The sequence below is a fragment of the Cryptomeria japonica genome, unplaced genomic scaffold, assembly GCF_030272615.1.
Source record: "Cryptomeria japonica unplaced genomic scaffold, Sugi_1.0 HiC_scaffold_43, whole genome shotgun sequence".
Taxonomy (NCBI): Eukaryota; Viridiplantae; Streptophyta; class Pinopsida; order Cupressales; family Cupressaceae; genus Cryptomeria; species Cryptomeria japonica.
The window spans coordinates 322,501-337,500 of record NW_026728865.1 but is presented as its reverse complement, the minus strand read 5'-3'; the positions used below and the strand labels follow the sequence as shown (position 1 = coordinate 337,500).

The window sequence follows — 15,000 nt, the reverse complement described above, 5'->3', positions numbered from 1 at the left end:
GGTGCGTCCGACACACAGAAATTTCCAAGGCGGCCAAGGAGCCTCCCCGCATAGCAATCGGGGTGTGAGGTTACGGATGCAGCATTGATAGCAATCGAGGTGTGAGGCGAAGGATGCAGAAGTGAGAGCCGAGGGATGTAGCAGAGATAGCAATCGGGGTGTGTGATGCAGAAGAGATAGCAATCGAGGTGTGCGGTGGGAAGGGCCCAGCAGCCAGAATGCATGAAGCGACGGATGAAGCAGTGATGACAACCGGGCTGTGAGGAGAGGAGGGATGCAGCCAAGAAAGCAATCAGGGCTCGAGGCAAGGGATGCATCAAGGATAGCAATCATGTTGTGAGGCGAGATTCCAAAGGCTAAACGTGAGAGGCTGCAGGGTCGACTCAGAGAGGTCTATGCATGTGAGAGGCTGAAAGCAAGGTCGACTCGGAGCGGTCTATGCATCGGGCGCGCTTGGGGCGACTACCAGTGCCAACCCCTTATCCCGCGACGCGTCCGACAAAGAGAACGTTCCAAGGCGACAGAGGAGGTTACCAGCCGAAGGATGCAGTAGCAATAACAGGTATAGTTCCGCGGCGGCCGAGAAGACTCACCGCATAGGAATCGGGATGCGAGGCGAGGGATGCGGCGGGAAGGCCCCGACGGCTAAACGGAAGAGGCTGCAGGGCCGCCTCGGAATGGTCCAAGCATCGGATGCGATTGGGACGACTACCAGTGCCAACCCCTTATCCCGCGATGCGTCCGATACACAGATAGTTCCAAGGCGGCCGAGGAGCCTCACCGCATATCAATCGGGGTGCGAGGCGAGGGATGGGGCGGGAAGGCCCCAACGGCTAGACGGAAGAGGCTTCAGGGCCACCTCGGAATGGTCCAAGCATCGGACGCGCTTGGGACGACTGCCAGTGCCAACCCCTTATCCCGCGATGCGTCCGATACACAGATGGTTCCAAGGCGGCCGAGGAGCCTCACCGCATAGCAATCGGGGGTGCGAGGCGAGGGATGGGGCGGGAAGGCCCCAACGGCTAGACGGAAGAGGCTTCAGGGCCGCCTAGGAATGGTCCAAGCATCGGACACGCTTGGGGCGACTACCAGTGACAGCCCCCTATCCCGCGATGCGTCCGATACGAAGATGGTTCCAAGGCGGCCGAGGAGCCTCACCGCATAGCAATCGGGGTGCGAGGTGGGGGATGCGGCGAGATGGCCCCAACGGCTAGACGGAAGAGGCCACAGGGCCGCGTCGGAATAGTCCAAGCATCGGACGCGCTTGGGGCGACTACCAGTGACAACCCCTTATCCCGCGATGCGTCCGATACGAAGATAGTTCCAAGGCGGCCGAGGAGCCTCACCGCATAGCAATCGGGGTGCGAGGTGGGGGATGCGGCGAGATGGCCCCAACGGCTAGACGGAAGAGGCTGCAGGGCCGCCTCGGAATAGTCCAAGCATCGGACGCGCTTGGGGCCACTACCAGTGACAACCCCTTATCCCGCGATGCGTCCGATACGAAGATAGTTCCAAGGCGGCCGAAGAGCCTCACCGCATAGCAATCGGGGTGCGAGGTGGGGGATGCGGCGAGATGGCCCCAACGGCTAGACGGAAGAGGCCACAGGGCCGCCTCGGAATAGTCCAAGCATCGGACGCGCTTGGGGCGACTACCAGTGACAACCCCTTATCCCGCGATGCGTCCGATACGAAGATAGTTCCCAGGCGGCCGAGGAGCCTCACCGCATAGCAATCGGGGTGCGAGGCGAGGGATGCGGCGAGATGGCCCCAAAGGCTAGACGGAAGAGGCTGCAGGGCTGCCTCGGAATAGTCCAAGCATCGGACGCGCTTGGGGCGACTACCACTGCCAACCCCTTATCCCGCGATGCGTCCGATACACAGATAGTTCCGAGGCGGCCGAGGAGGTGGGGGATGCAGCGAGATGGCCCCAACGGCTAGACGGAAGAGGCTGCAGGGCCGCCTCGGAATAGTCCAAGCATCGGACGCGCTTGGGGCGACTACCAGTGACAACCCCTTATCCCGCGATGCGTCCGATACACAGATAGTTCCGAGGCGGCCAAGGAGCCTCACCGCATAGCAATCGTGGTGCGAGGTGGGGGATGCGGCGAGATGGCCCCAACGGCTAGACGGAAGAGGCTGCAGGGCCGCCTCGGAATGGTCCAAGCATCAGATGCGCTTGGGGCGACTACCACTGCCAACCCCTTATCCCGCGATGCGTCCGATACACAGATAGTTCCAAGGCGGCCGAGGAGCCTCACAGCATAGCAATCAGGGTGCGAGGCGAGGGATGCGGCGAGAAAGCCCCAACGGCTAGAGGGAAGAGGCTTCAGGTCCGCCTCGGAATGGTCCAAGCATCGGACGCGCTTGGGGCGACTACCAGTGACAACCCCTTATCCCGCGACGCGTCCGATACACAGATAGTTCCAAGGCAGCCGAGGAGCCTCACCGCATAGCAATCGGGGTGCGAGGCGAGGGATGCGGCGAGAAGGACCCAACGGCTACACGGAAGAGGCTTCGGGGCCGCCTCGGAATGGTCCAAGCATCGGACGCGCTTGGGGCGACTACCAGTGACAACCCCTTATCCCGCGACGCGTCCGATACACAGATAGTTCCAAGGCGGCCGAGGAGCCTCACCGCATAGCAATCGGGGTGCGAGGCGAGGGATGCGGCGAGAAGGACCCAACGGCTACACGGAAGAGGCTTCGGGGCCGCCTCGGAATGGTCCAAGCATCGGACGCGCTTGGGGCGACTACCAGTGACAACCCCTTATCCCGCGACGCGTCCGATACACAGATAGTTCCAAGGCGGCCGAGGAGCCTCACCGCATAGCAATCGGGGTGCGAGGCGAGGGATGCGGCGAGAAGGACCCAACGGCTAGACGGAAGAGGCTTCGGGTCCGCCTCGGAATGGTCCAAGCATCGGACGCGCTTGGGGCGACTACCAGTGACAACCCCTTATCCCGCGACGCGTCCGATACACAGATAGTTCCAAGGCGGCCGAGGAGCCTCACCGCATAGCAATCGGGGTGCGAGGCGAGGGATGCGGCGAGAAGGACCCAACGGCTAGACGGAAGAGGCTTCGGGTCCGCCTCGGAATGGTCCAAGCATCGGACGCGCTTGGGGCGACTACCAGTGACAACCCCTTATCCCGCGACGCGTCCGATACACAGATAGTTCCAAGGCGGCCGAGGAGCCTCACCGCATAGCAATCGGGGTGCGAGGCGAGGGATGCGGCGAGAAGGACCCAACGGCTAGACGGAAGAGGCTTCGGGTCCGCCTCGGAATGGTCCAAGCATCGGACGCGCTTGGGGCGACTACCAGTGACAACCCCTTATCCCGCGACGCGTCCGATACACAGATAGTTCCGAGGCGGCCGAGGAGCCTCACCGCATAGCAATCGGGGTGCGAGGCGAAGGATGCGGCGAGAAGGACCCAACGGCTAGACGGAAGAGGCTTCGGGTCCGCCTCGGAATGGTCCAAGCATCGGACGCGCTTGGGGCGACTACCAGTGACAACCCCTTATCCCGCGACGCGTCCGATACACATATAGTTCCAAGGCGGCCGAGGAGCCTCACCGCATAGCAATCGGGGTGCGAGGCGAGGGATGCGGCGAGAAGGACCCAACGGCTAGACGGAAGAGGCTTCAGGGCCGCCTCGGAATGGTCCAAGCATCGAACGCGCTTGGGGCGACTACCAGTGACAACCCCTTATCCCGCGACGCGTCCGATACACAGATAGTTCCGAGGCGGCCGAGGAGCCTCACCGCATAGCAATCGGGGTGCGAGGCGAGGGATGCGGCGAGAAGGACCCAACGGCTAGACGGAAGAGGCTTCAGGGCCGCCTCGGAATGGTCCAAGCATCGGACGCGCTTGGGGCGACTACCAGTGACAACCCCTTATCCCGCGACGCGTCCGATACACAGATAGTTCCGAGGCGGCCGAGGAGCCTCACCGCATAGCAATCGGGGTGCGAGGCGAGGGATGCGGCGAGAAGGACCCAACGGCTAGACGGAAGAGGCTTCAGGGCCGCCTCGGAATGGTCCAAGCATCGGACGCGCTTGGGGCGACTACCAATGACAACCCCTTATCCCGCGACGCGTCCGATACACAGATAGTTCCGAGGCGGCCGAGGAGCCTCACCGCATAGCAATCGGGGTGCGAGGCGAGGGATGCGGCGAGAAGGACCCAACGGCTAGACGGAAGAGGCTTCAGGGCCGCCTCGGAATGGTCCAAGCATCGGACGCGCTTGGGGCGACTACCAGTGACAACCCCTTATCCCGCGACGCGTCCGATACACAGATAGTTCCGAGGCGGCCGAGGAGCCTCACCGCATAGCAATCGGGGTGCGAGGCGAGGGATGCGGCGAGAAGGACCCAACGGCTAGACGGAAGAGGCTTCAGGGCCGCCTCGGAATGGTCCAAGCATCGGACACGCTTGGGGCGACTACCGTTGCCAACCCCTTATCCCGCGATGCGTCTGATACACAGATAGTTCCGAGGCGGCCGAGGAGCCTCACCGCATAGCAATCGGGTTGCGAGGCAGATTATTGGGAAGGGAACCCCCTGGGATGCGGCTCAAGCAGTGCCCAAAGGGACTGGAATGCGGAATCACATCGAGAGACCCAAATGCTATACGAGGGCTCAAATCGAATTATCGATTTGGCCACGACATGGACGCATCGGAACGACTACCTTTGCCGAACCACTCGCAATTGCATCCATACCGAAACCAATAGACATTTCCGTTAGAGCCCTCGCATAGCATTCGGGAATCTCGCATGCCCCTCTAAATCGACCAATGCTGGCGCTCAATGAAAATCCGAGCGCTACCACCGTTCGAGCGCCAGCATTGGTCGAGTTAGAGGGGCACGGGGGAGAATGCTCCAGTCAACACCTCCCCTATATAAGTTATTTGTCCGATTCTCGCACAACCGTAGTCTGCCTCGTCGAATCAAACAACGGTCCCAGATTCCGACTTCCGTTCCGTAGAGACCCAAAAGCTAGATGGAGGCTCGCAAGAAAGAGAGTCGGCGCATAGCAATCGGGTTTCTCGAACGTTTAGGGACCGAGCTCACTTGCGGATAGGGCAAAATCCGCCAAGCAACCCAAAAGCTAGACGGGGGCTCGAATCGAATCGCCTAGGCGGCCACAACAACGACGTGTTGGATCGACTACCAGTGCCAAACCATTCAGCAAGACTAGTCTGTGTCGAGGCCGGATAGAGATTCTCAGAGAGCGCCCGCATAGCATTTAGGAGACCTGCCGCGTCCCTCACACTCGACAAATGGTGGTGCACGTTTATAAATCCGAGCGATCCCAACCCTTTCAAGCACCAACATCGGTCGAGATAGAGGGGCACGGAGGGGGCTGCGTGAGACAACACAGTCCCCTATATAAGTTATTTGTCCGATTCTCACACATCCGAAGAATGGTCATCAAATCGGACAACAGCCCAAACTTCCGACTTCCGTCCCAGAAAGCCCAAGAGCTATCTAAAACGTTCATGGCCGGAACTCGATCGCGGCTATACCAGTCCGCCAAGCAACCCAAAAGCTAGACTGGAGCTCTAGTCGAATCACCTCTGTGGCCATTGCAAGGACGTGTTGGAGCGACTACCATTGCCGAACCATTCCGCAGGTCGAGTCCATACCAAGGCCGCATAGAGATTCACGATGAGCTCCTGCATAGCAATCAGGAGACTTGCCGTGTCCATCACAATCGATAAATCCTGGTGCAAGATTTTTGCATCCGAGCGCTCCAACCAGTCGAGCACCAGCATCAATCGACATAAACGGGCACGGGGGGAGGATGCTCGAGAACACTACCTCCCCTATATAAGTTATTTGTCCGATTCTCAAGCAGCCGAAGTCTGGTCATCGAATCGGGTCAAAGACCACAACTTCCGACTTTACCCACAATGCAAGTCATCGAATCGAACATCGGCCCCCGAGTCGGACTCCATGCGTATGTCAGGTCATCGGACCCAAATTCCGCCTTCCTGCGCATGGCGGGCCATCAATATCAACTCGGTCATCGGACCCAAACTCCGCCTTTTTGCGTATGGCACGCCTTCAAATCGGTCATCGGACCCAAATTCCGCCTTCCTGTGCATGGCGGGCCATCAACATCAACTCGGTCATCGGACCCAAATTCCGCCTTTCTGCGCATGGCACGCCATCAACTCGGTCATCGGACCCAAATTCCGCCTTCCTGCGCATGGCAGGTCATCGGACACAAATTCAGACCTCGCCAATATGCCTACGTATCGAATCGGTCATCGGACCCAACTTCCGACTTCATCCATACTGTAGGGTCTTTGAGGTTGGCGCGGTGCGCTCAACCCAGGGAGTCGACCCATCGAAGCATACACCTCCCCTATATAAGCTATTTGTCCGATTCCCACACCTGTGTAGTTTGCACCTCTGACCAGGACATCGACCCCAACTTCCGAACTCGACTGCAACGACGGCACCAGCGCCTTGGTGCGCACCTTGCGACGCACAGTCCCAACATTCGCCTTCCTGCACATGGCAGGTCATCGGACCCAAATTCCGACCTCGCGAGTATGCCTACATATCGAATCGGTCATCGGACCCAACTTCCGACTTCATCCATACCGTAGGGTCTTTGAGGTTGGCGCGGTGCGCTCAACCCGGGGAGTCGACCCAACGAAGCATACACCTCCCCTATATAAGCTATTTGTCCGATTCCCACACCTGTGTAGTTTGCACCTCCGATCAAGACATCGACCCCAACTTCCGAACTCGCCTCCAACGACCGAACCAGCGCCTTGGTGCGCACCTTGCAACGCACAGTGCCAACATTCGCCTTCCTGCACGTGGCAGGTCATCGGACCCAAATTCCGACCTCGCGAGTATGCCTACATATCGAATCGGTCATCGGACCCAACTTCCGACTTCATCCATACCGTAGGGTCTTTGAGGTTGGCGCGGTGCGCTCAACCCGGGGAGTCGACCCAACGAAGCATACACCTCCCCTATATAAGCTATTTGTCCGATTCCCACACCTGTGTAGCTTGCACCTCCGATCAGGACATCGACCCCAACTTCCGAACTCGACTAAAAAGACCGCACCAGCGCCTTGGTGTGCACCTTGCAACGCACAGTGTCAACATTCGCCTTCCTGCACATGGCAGGTCATCGGACCCAAATTCCGACCTCATGAGCATACCTACTAATCGAATCGGTCATCGGACCCAACTTCCGACTTCATCCATACCGTAGGGTCTTTGAGGTTGGCGCGGTGCGCTCAACCTGGGGAGTCGACCCATCGAAGCATACACCTCCCCTATATAAGCTATTTGTCCGATTCCGACACCTGTGTAGTTTGCACCTCCGCTCAGGACATCGACCCCAACTTCCGAACTCGCCTGCAACGACCGAACCAGCGCCTTGGTGCGCACCAAAAGTGCGCACTTTTGGAGGGCACTTTTGTGCGCTCCAAAGGTGCGCACTTTTGGAGGGCACTTTTCTGCGCTCCAAAGGTGCGCACTTTTGGAGGGCACTTTTCTGCGCTCCAAAGGTGCGCACTTTTGGAGGGCACTTTTTGGAGGGCACTTTTCTGCGCTCCAAAGGTGCGCACTTTTGGAGGGCACTTTTTGGAGGGCACTTTTCTGCGCTCCAAAGGTGCGCACTTTTGGAGGGCACTTTTTGGAGGGCACTTTTCTGCGCTCCAAAGGTGCGCACTTTTGGAGGGCACTTTTTGGAGGGCACTTTTCTGCGCTCCAAAGGTGCGCACTTTTGGAGGGCACTTTTTGGAGGGCACTTTTCTGCGCTCCAAAGGTGCGCACTTTTGGAGGGCACTTTTTGGAGGGCACTTTTCTGCGCTCCAAAGGTGCGCACTTTTGGAGGGCACTTTTTGGAGGGCACTTTTCTGCGCTCCAAAGGTGCGCACTTTTGGAGGGCACTTTTGTGCACTCCAAAGGTGCGCACTTTTGGAGGGCACTTTTCCTGTGCTCCAAAGGTGCACACCTAGGTGAGCACCTTCGACCACACCTTGTAGCACACCAAACTCTGACTTTCGACTTCATCCGCAATGCAGGGTCTTTGAGGTTGGCGCAATGCGCACAACCAGGGGAGTCGACCCATCAAACCCAACACCTCCCCTATATAAGCTATTTGTCTGATTCTCATACATGCGTAGCCTGCAGGAGCAATTAGGACATCGACCCCAACTTTCGGCTTCTAAACGAAAACAAGGTCTTTGAGGTTGGTGTAATGCGAACAACTAGGGGAGTCAACCCATCAAACCCAACACCTCCCCTATATAAGCTATTTGTCTGATTCTCATACATGTGTAGTCTACAGGAGCAATTAGGACATCGACCCCAACTTTTGACTTCTTAACGAAAACAAGGTCTTTGAGGTTGACGTAATGCGCACAACCAGGGGAGTCGACCCATCAAACCCAACACCTCCCCTATATAAGCTATTTGTCCGATTCTCATACATGTGTAGCCTGCAGGAGCCATTAGGACATTGACCCCAACTTTTGACTTCTTAACGAAAACAAGGTCTTTGAGGTTGGCGTAATGCGCACAACCAAGGGAGTTGACCCATCAAACCCAACACCTCCCCTATATAAGCTATTTGTCTGATTCTCATACATGTGTAGCCTGCAACAACGATTAGGACATCCACCCCAACTTCTGAATTCGTCTGCGTTGACCGCACCAAAGGTGCACGCCTTGGTGCTCACCAAAATCCGACTTCCGACTTCTTCTGCTATGCGGGGTCTTTGAGGTTGGCGCAGTGCGCACAACCAGGGGAGTCAACCCACCGAATGCAACACCTCCCCTATATAAGCTATTTGTCTGATTCTCATACATGCGTAGACTGCAGCAATGATTAGGACATCCACCCCAACTTTTGACTTCTTAAACAAGACAGGGTCTTTGAAGTTGGTGCAGTGCACACAACCAGGGGAGTCGACCCATCAAACGCAACACCTCCCCTATATAAAGCTATTTGTCCGATTCTCATACGTGTAGTCTGCAGCAGCGATTAGGACATCGACCCCAACTTCCGAATTCGTTTGCATTGACCGCACCAAAGGTGCACGCCTTGGTGTGCACCCTGGAGTGCACTTTGGTGCTCACCTCGGTGCACACTTTGGTGTGCACCTCGGTGTGCACCAAAGGTGCGCACCTTGGAGCGCACCAAAGGTGTACACTTTGGAGCGCACCACATAGGGTCTTTGAGAGGTTGGCGCAGTGCGCACACCAAGGTGGGTGTTGAGGTGCGTGCCGAGGTGGGTGGGTGCTAGGGTGCGCTCCATGGTGGGTGCCAGGGTGGGTGCGTGCTAGGGTGGATTCCAAAGAGGGTCATAGGGTGGGTGCCAAGGTGGGTTGGTGATATAGTGGGTTCAAAGGTGGGTACTAGGGTGGGTTCCAAGGTGGGTCACAAGTTGGGTGCCAGGATGCGTGGGTGTTAGGTTGGGTGCCAAGGTGGGCTCCTGCGTGGGTGGGTGCTAGGGTGGGTTTCAAGGTGGACGCGAGGGCGGGTGCCAAGGTGGGTAACAAGTTGGGTGTTAGGATGGGTGAGTGCTAGAGTGGGTGCCAAGGTGGGTGGGTGCTAAGGTGGATGCCAAGGTGGTTCACAGGGTGGGTGGGTTCTAGGGTGAGTTCCAAGGTGGGTCACAGGTTCAGTGCTAGGGTGGGTGTCAAGGCGGGTGTCGAGGTGCCTGGGTGCTAGGGTGTGGATGCCAATGTGGGTCATAGGGTGGGTACTAGGGTGGGCTGCAATGTGGGTGCCAAGGTGGGTAACATGCTCGGTGGGTTCTAAATTGGGTGCCAGGGTGGGTGTGCACCCACCTTGCCCGAGGTGGGTGCCAAGGTGCCAGTGTGGGTGGGTGCTAAGGTGGATGCCAAGGTGGGTGAGAAGGTGGGTGATAGGTTGAGTGGTAGGATGGGTGGGTGCCAAGATGGGTCACAGGGTGGGTGCAAGGGTGGGTAGGTGCTAGGGTTGGTGTCAGGGTGGGTGGGTGCTAGGTTGGGTTCCAAGGTGGGTGCGAGGGTGAGTGTCAAGGTGGGTCACAGGTTAGGTGCTAGGATGGGTGAGTGCTAGGGTGCAAAGGTGCCAGGGTGGGTGCTAGGATGGGTCGATGCTAGGGTGAGTGGCAAGGTGGGTCCACAAGTGTCAAGGTGGGTGCCGAGGTGGGTGCCAAGTCGGCGACTGCTATGGTGGATGCCAAGGTGGGTCACGGGGTGGGTGCCAAGTTGCTAGGTTGGGTTCCAAGGTGGGTGCCAACGTGGGTGCTAGGGTGCGTGGGTTAAAGGGTGTGTCACAACGTGGGTGCCAGGATGGGTGCGCACCCACACTGGCCAAGACGGGTGCGGGTGCAAGGTTGGGTTCCAAGCCCGGTCACAGGCTGGGTGCTAGGATGGGTGGGTGCCAAGGTGGGCACCAGGGTGGGTGCACCCACCCTGGCCAAGGTGGGTCACGGGGTGGGTCCTAGGGTGGGTAACGGGGTGGGTACTAAGGTGCGTGCCAAGGTGGGTCATAGGGTGGGTGCCAAGGTGGGCACCAGGGTGGGTGTGCACCAACCCTAGCCAGGGTAGGTCACGGGGTGGTTGTCGGGGTGGGCGTCAAGGAGCCAAGGTGGGTGGCAAGTAGCCAAGTTGCGTGCCAAGGTGGGTGTCGGGGTGGGTGCCAAGGATCCAAGGTGGGTGCCAAGGAACCAAGGTGGGTGTCTGGGTGGGTGCCGAGGTGGGAGCCAGGGTGGGTCCCAAGGTGAGTGCAAAGGTGGGTGCCAGGGTCAAGGTGAGTGCCAATGTGGGTTCCAAGGTGCCAGGGTCAGGGTGAGTGCCAATGTGGGTTCAAAGGTGCTAAGTTGGGTGCGAGGTTGGGTGCGAGGGTGGGTGGGTGCCAAGGTGTGCTAGGTGGAAGCCCGGGTGGGTCGGCATCCCATGGGTGTCGAGTTGGGTGCCTGATGGGTGCTTCTTGTCAAGTTTTAGTCGTCGGGACTCATTTCGAGCCTTAGAGGTCGTTTCTTGTCCGGTTGCCCTGTCTTCGACCTGGGAACCCAATTTTGGTCCTCGGGTCCCATTTTTTTTTGTCTCGCATCCCACTTTTGGCCTGTGGCCTTTTCGGGGTCGATTCTCGTTTTGGGCATCAGAGCATGTTTCTTCTCCTAAAACCCAATATTTGTTTATTAAGTCTCGGAACACATTTTTGTTCTCGTGGACCCATCATGGGTCTTGGAACGCATTTGTGGTCCTTGGGTCCCATTTTGCATCCCGAAACTTGTGTTTTGGTGCTTGATCCCTATTTTGGGTGCCCACCTTGCACCAAGTGCGCACCCGGGGCAAACCGAGCGCCTTGGTGCACCGGGGCAAGATCGAGCGTGCACCCGAGGCGCCCCGAACATGCACCAAGGTGCACTCGGCCCACATGTGAGCGCAGGTCGTTGCGCCCGAGGTGGTGTGTGGGCACCGCGTTGCAGACGGGACACTGCACGCACACGACGCCCCCTCCAGGTGCACGCACGTAGGCCGGGCCGGGTGCACACCCGACGCCCTAGCAAGGTGCGCGCACCCGGGCAGGGCTCACACTTGGCGAACGGGGCGCACTTCGCGAGGGAGGGTGTGCACCTCGACGGGGGTGGGTGGCCGGGGTGGATTCGCACGTGGGTCGCGGTTTGCTAAGTACACACTGCGACAAGCTCATAACGGGTGCGATCATACCAGCATTAGTGCACCGGATCCCATCAGAACTCCGCAGTTAAGCGCGCTTGGGCCGGAGTAGTACTGGGATGGGTGACCTCCCGGGAAGTCCCGGTGTTGCACCCTTTTTTAGTTTTTCGCCGGGCGTCGCAATGCTATTTGAATAAACCTTTTGCCCGTTTGCGTTCTCGTCGGGGCCGGGCCGGGCCGGGGTGCGCTGCCCGCACTACCGCGCGCGCGGGGGCGACACCGAGCGCGCACCCGAGGCACCCCGAGCACACAGGCCACGGTGCAACCCGGGCGTTGTGCGCGCACCCCGGTGCGCCCGAGGTGCTGCGCGCGCACCCAGGTGAAATCGGTGTGCACCTCGGCCAGTGCGCGCTCGGTCGAGTCGCGCACGTTGGCCAAGGTGCACGGTGATGTTTCTTACTCTAAGGTTCCGCACCAGACGCCCGGGACAGGTGAGCGAAGCTGGGCGGGGCCGGGTGCGCGGCCGGGGCAGGTGCACGCAGCTGGAGAGAGCTTTGGAGCACACTTCGGAGCGCACCAATGATGCGCTCCATTCAAAAGTTTCCTGAAAAGGCAAAAAAAGTTGAGATTATAGAATTTCCCACTTGAGAGATTGTAAAAAAAAAAAATTTAAAATGAAGGAAACGCGGGTGCCAAGGTGTGCGCAGCCCAGCCAAGGTGTGCGCACCAAGGCGCCCACCCTGGCGAAGGTGCACGCAAGGTGCGCACCCGAGGCAAACCGGACAATTAACCCAACTTTCGACTTCGCGCGCACCTTGGAGCGCACTTCGGAGCGCTCCTTGGTGCGCACCAATCTTGGGCACCTCGGAGTGCACCATGGCGCCCACCAAGGTGCGCACCCGGGGCAAACCGAGCTCCGACTTCGTGCGCACCTTGGAGCGCACGAAAGGTGCGCACCATGGCGCCCACCAAGGTGCGCAGCCCAGCCAAGGCGTGCGCATCAAGGTGCGCACCCTGGCGAAGGTGCGCACCCGGGGCAAACCGAGCTCCGACTTCGTGCGCACCTTGGAGCGCACAAAAGGTGCGCAACCCAGCCAAGGTGTGCGCACCCCGGTCAAACCGAGCTCCGAATCGTGCGCACCAGAGGTGCACGCCATCGTGCGCACCTTGGAGCACACTTCGGAGCCCTCCTTGGTGCGCGCCGATGTTGCGCACCTCGGAGCGCACCCGGGGAAAACAATGCAATTAACCCGACTTTCGACTTCGTGGGCACCTCGGAGCGCTCTCGGGTTCGCACCTCGGAGCACACCGAGGTGCGCACCTTTGATGCGCTGCCTTCACCAATTTCCAGAAAAGGCAAGAAAACATTGAGAAGGTGTGCGCACCGAGGTGCCCACCCTGGCGAAGGTGCACGCGAGGTGCGCACCCGGGGCAAACCGGGCTCCGACTTCGTGCACGCCGCACCTTGGAGCACACTTCGGAGCGCTCCTTGGTGCGCACCAGGGCGCGCAACCCAGCCGAGGTGCCCACCCCGGCGAAGGTGCACGCGAGGTGCGCACCCGGGGCAAACCGGGCTCCGACTTCGTGCACGCCATGGTGCCCACCGCGGCGAAGGTGCACGCGAGGTGCGCACCCGGGGCAAACCGGGCTCCGACTTCGTGCACGCCGCACCTTGGAGCACACTTCGGAGCGCTCCTTGGTGCGCACCATGGTGCCCACCAGGGCGCGCAACCCCGCCGAAGGTGCACGCGAGGTGCGCACCCGGGGCAAACCGGGCTCCGACTTCGTGCACGCCGCACCTTGGAGCACACTTCGGAGCGCTCCTTGGTGCGCACCATGGTGCCCACCAGGGCGCGCAACCCCGCCGAAGGTGCACGCGAGGTGCGCACCCGGGGCAAACCGGGCTCCGACTTCGTGCACGCCATGGTGCGCACCGCGGCGAAGGTGCGCACCCGGGGCAAACCGGGCTCCGACTTCGTGCACGCCGCACCTTGGAGCACACTTCGGAGCGCTCCTTGGTGCGCACCAGGGCGCGCAACCCAGCCGAGGTGCCCACCCCGGCGAAGGTGCACGCGAGGTGCGTACCCGGGGCAAACCGGGCTCCGACTTCGTGCACGCCGCACCTTGGAGCACACTTCGGAGCGCTCCTTGGTGCGCACCATGGTGCCCACCAGGCCGCGCAACCCAGCCAAGGTGTGCGCACCAAGGTGCACGCGAGGTGCGCACCCGGGGCAAACCGGGGTCCGACTTCGTGCACGCCGCACCTTGGAGCACACATCGGGGCGCTCCCGGGTTCGCACCGGCGTTGCGCACCGTGGTGGGCACCTCGGAGCACACCAAGGTGGGCAGCGAGGTGCGCACCTTTGATGCGATGCCTTCACTAATTTCCATAAAAGGCAAAAAAAAAATGAGATTTTAAAATTTCCGTTTTGAAAGATAGTGAGAAAAAGGGAATGCTGGTGCCATCTTGAGCCCGCCCTGGTGCGCAGCCCAGCCAAGGTGTGCGCACCAAGGTGCCCACCCTGGCGAAGGTGCGCGCCCGGGCAATTAACCCAACTTCCAACTTCGCGCGCGCCAGGGTGGGAGCGCACCCAACAACCGGGCCTGGGAAGAGCCAATGCGAGAAACCCCACCAAACGCTCTGACAAAAAAAGAGGGGGCGCTCCAGTAACCCCGCTTCGGAGCGCACCCTGGGCAAACCCAGCCAAGGTGCCCACCCCGGCCAAGGTGCAGGCGAGGTGCGCACCCGGGGCAAACCGGGCTCCGACAACGTGCACGCCGCACCTTGGAGCACACTTCGTAGCGCTCCCGGGTGCGCACCTCAGAGCACACCAAGGTGGGCAGCGAGGTGCGCACCTTTGATGCGCTGCCTTCACTAATTTCCAGAAAAGGCAAAAAAAAAAGGAGATTTTAAAATTTCCGTTTTGAAAGATAGTGAAAAAAACGGAACGCGCGTGCCATCTTGAGCCCGCCCTGGTGCGCAGCCCAGGTAAGGTGCCCACCCTGGCAAAGGTGCGCACCCGGGCAATTAACCCTACTTCCGACTTCGTGCGCGCCAGGGTGGCAACCGGGCCTCGGAAGAGCCAATGCGAGAAACCCCACCAAACGCTCCGACAAAAAAAGAGGCGGCGCTCCAATAACCCCGCTTCGGAGCGCAGCCGGGGCAAACCCAGCCAAGGTGCCCACCCCGACGAAGGTGCACGCGAGGTGCGCACCCGGGGCAAACCGGGCTCCGACAACGTGCACGCAGCACCTTGGAGCACACTTCGAAGCACTCCCGGGTGCCCACCGGCGTTGCGCACCGTGGTGGGCAGCGAGGTGCGCACCTTTGATGCGCTGCCTTCACTAAT

The 15,000-nt window shown here is 59.8% G+C and overlaps 1 non-coding gene across 1 annotated transcript; it reads left to right on the top strand.

Annotated features, from left to right (window-relative positions):
• The first annotated feature begins 11,687 nt into the window (after positions 1-11,687).
• Positions 11,688-11,806, top strand: LOC131862496 (5S ribosomal RNA). The gene has a single exon (XR_009361510.1). It is a non-coding gene; the product is annotated as a 5S ribosomal RNA (ribosomal RNA).
• The last annotated feature ends 3,194 nt before the right edge of the window (positions 11,807-15,000 follow it).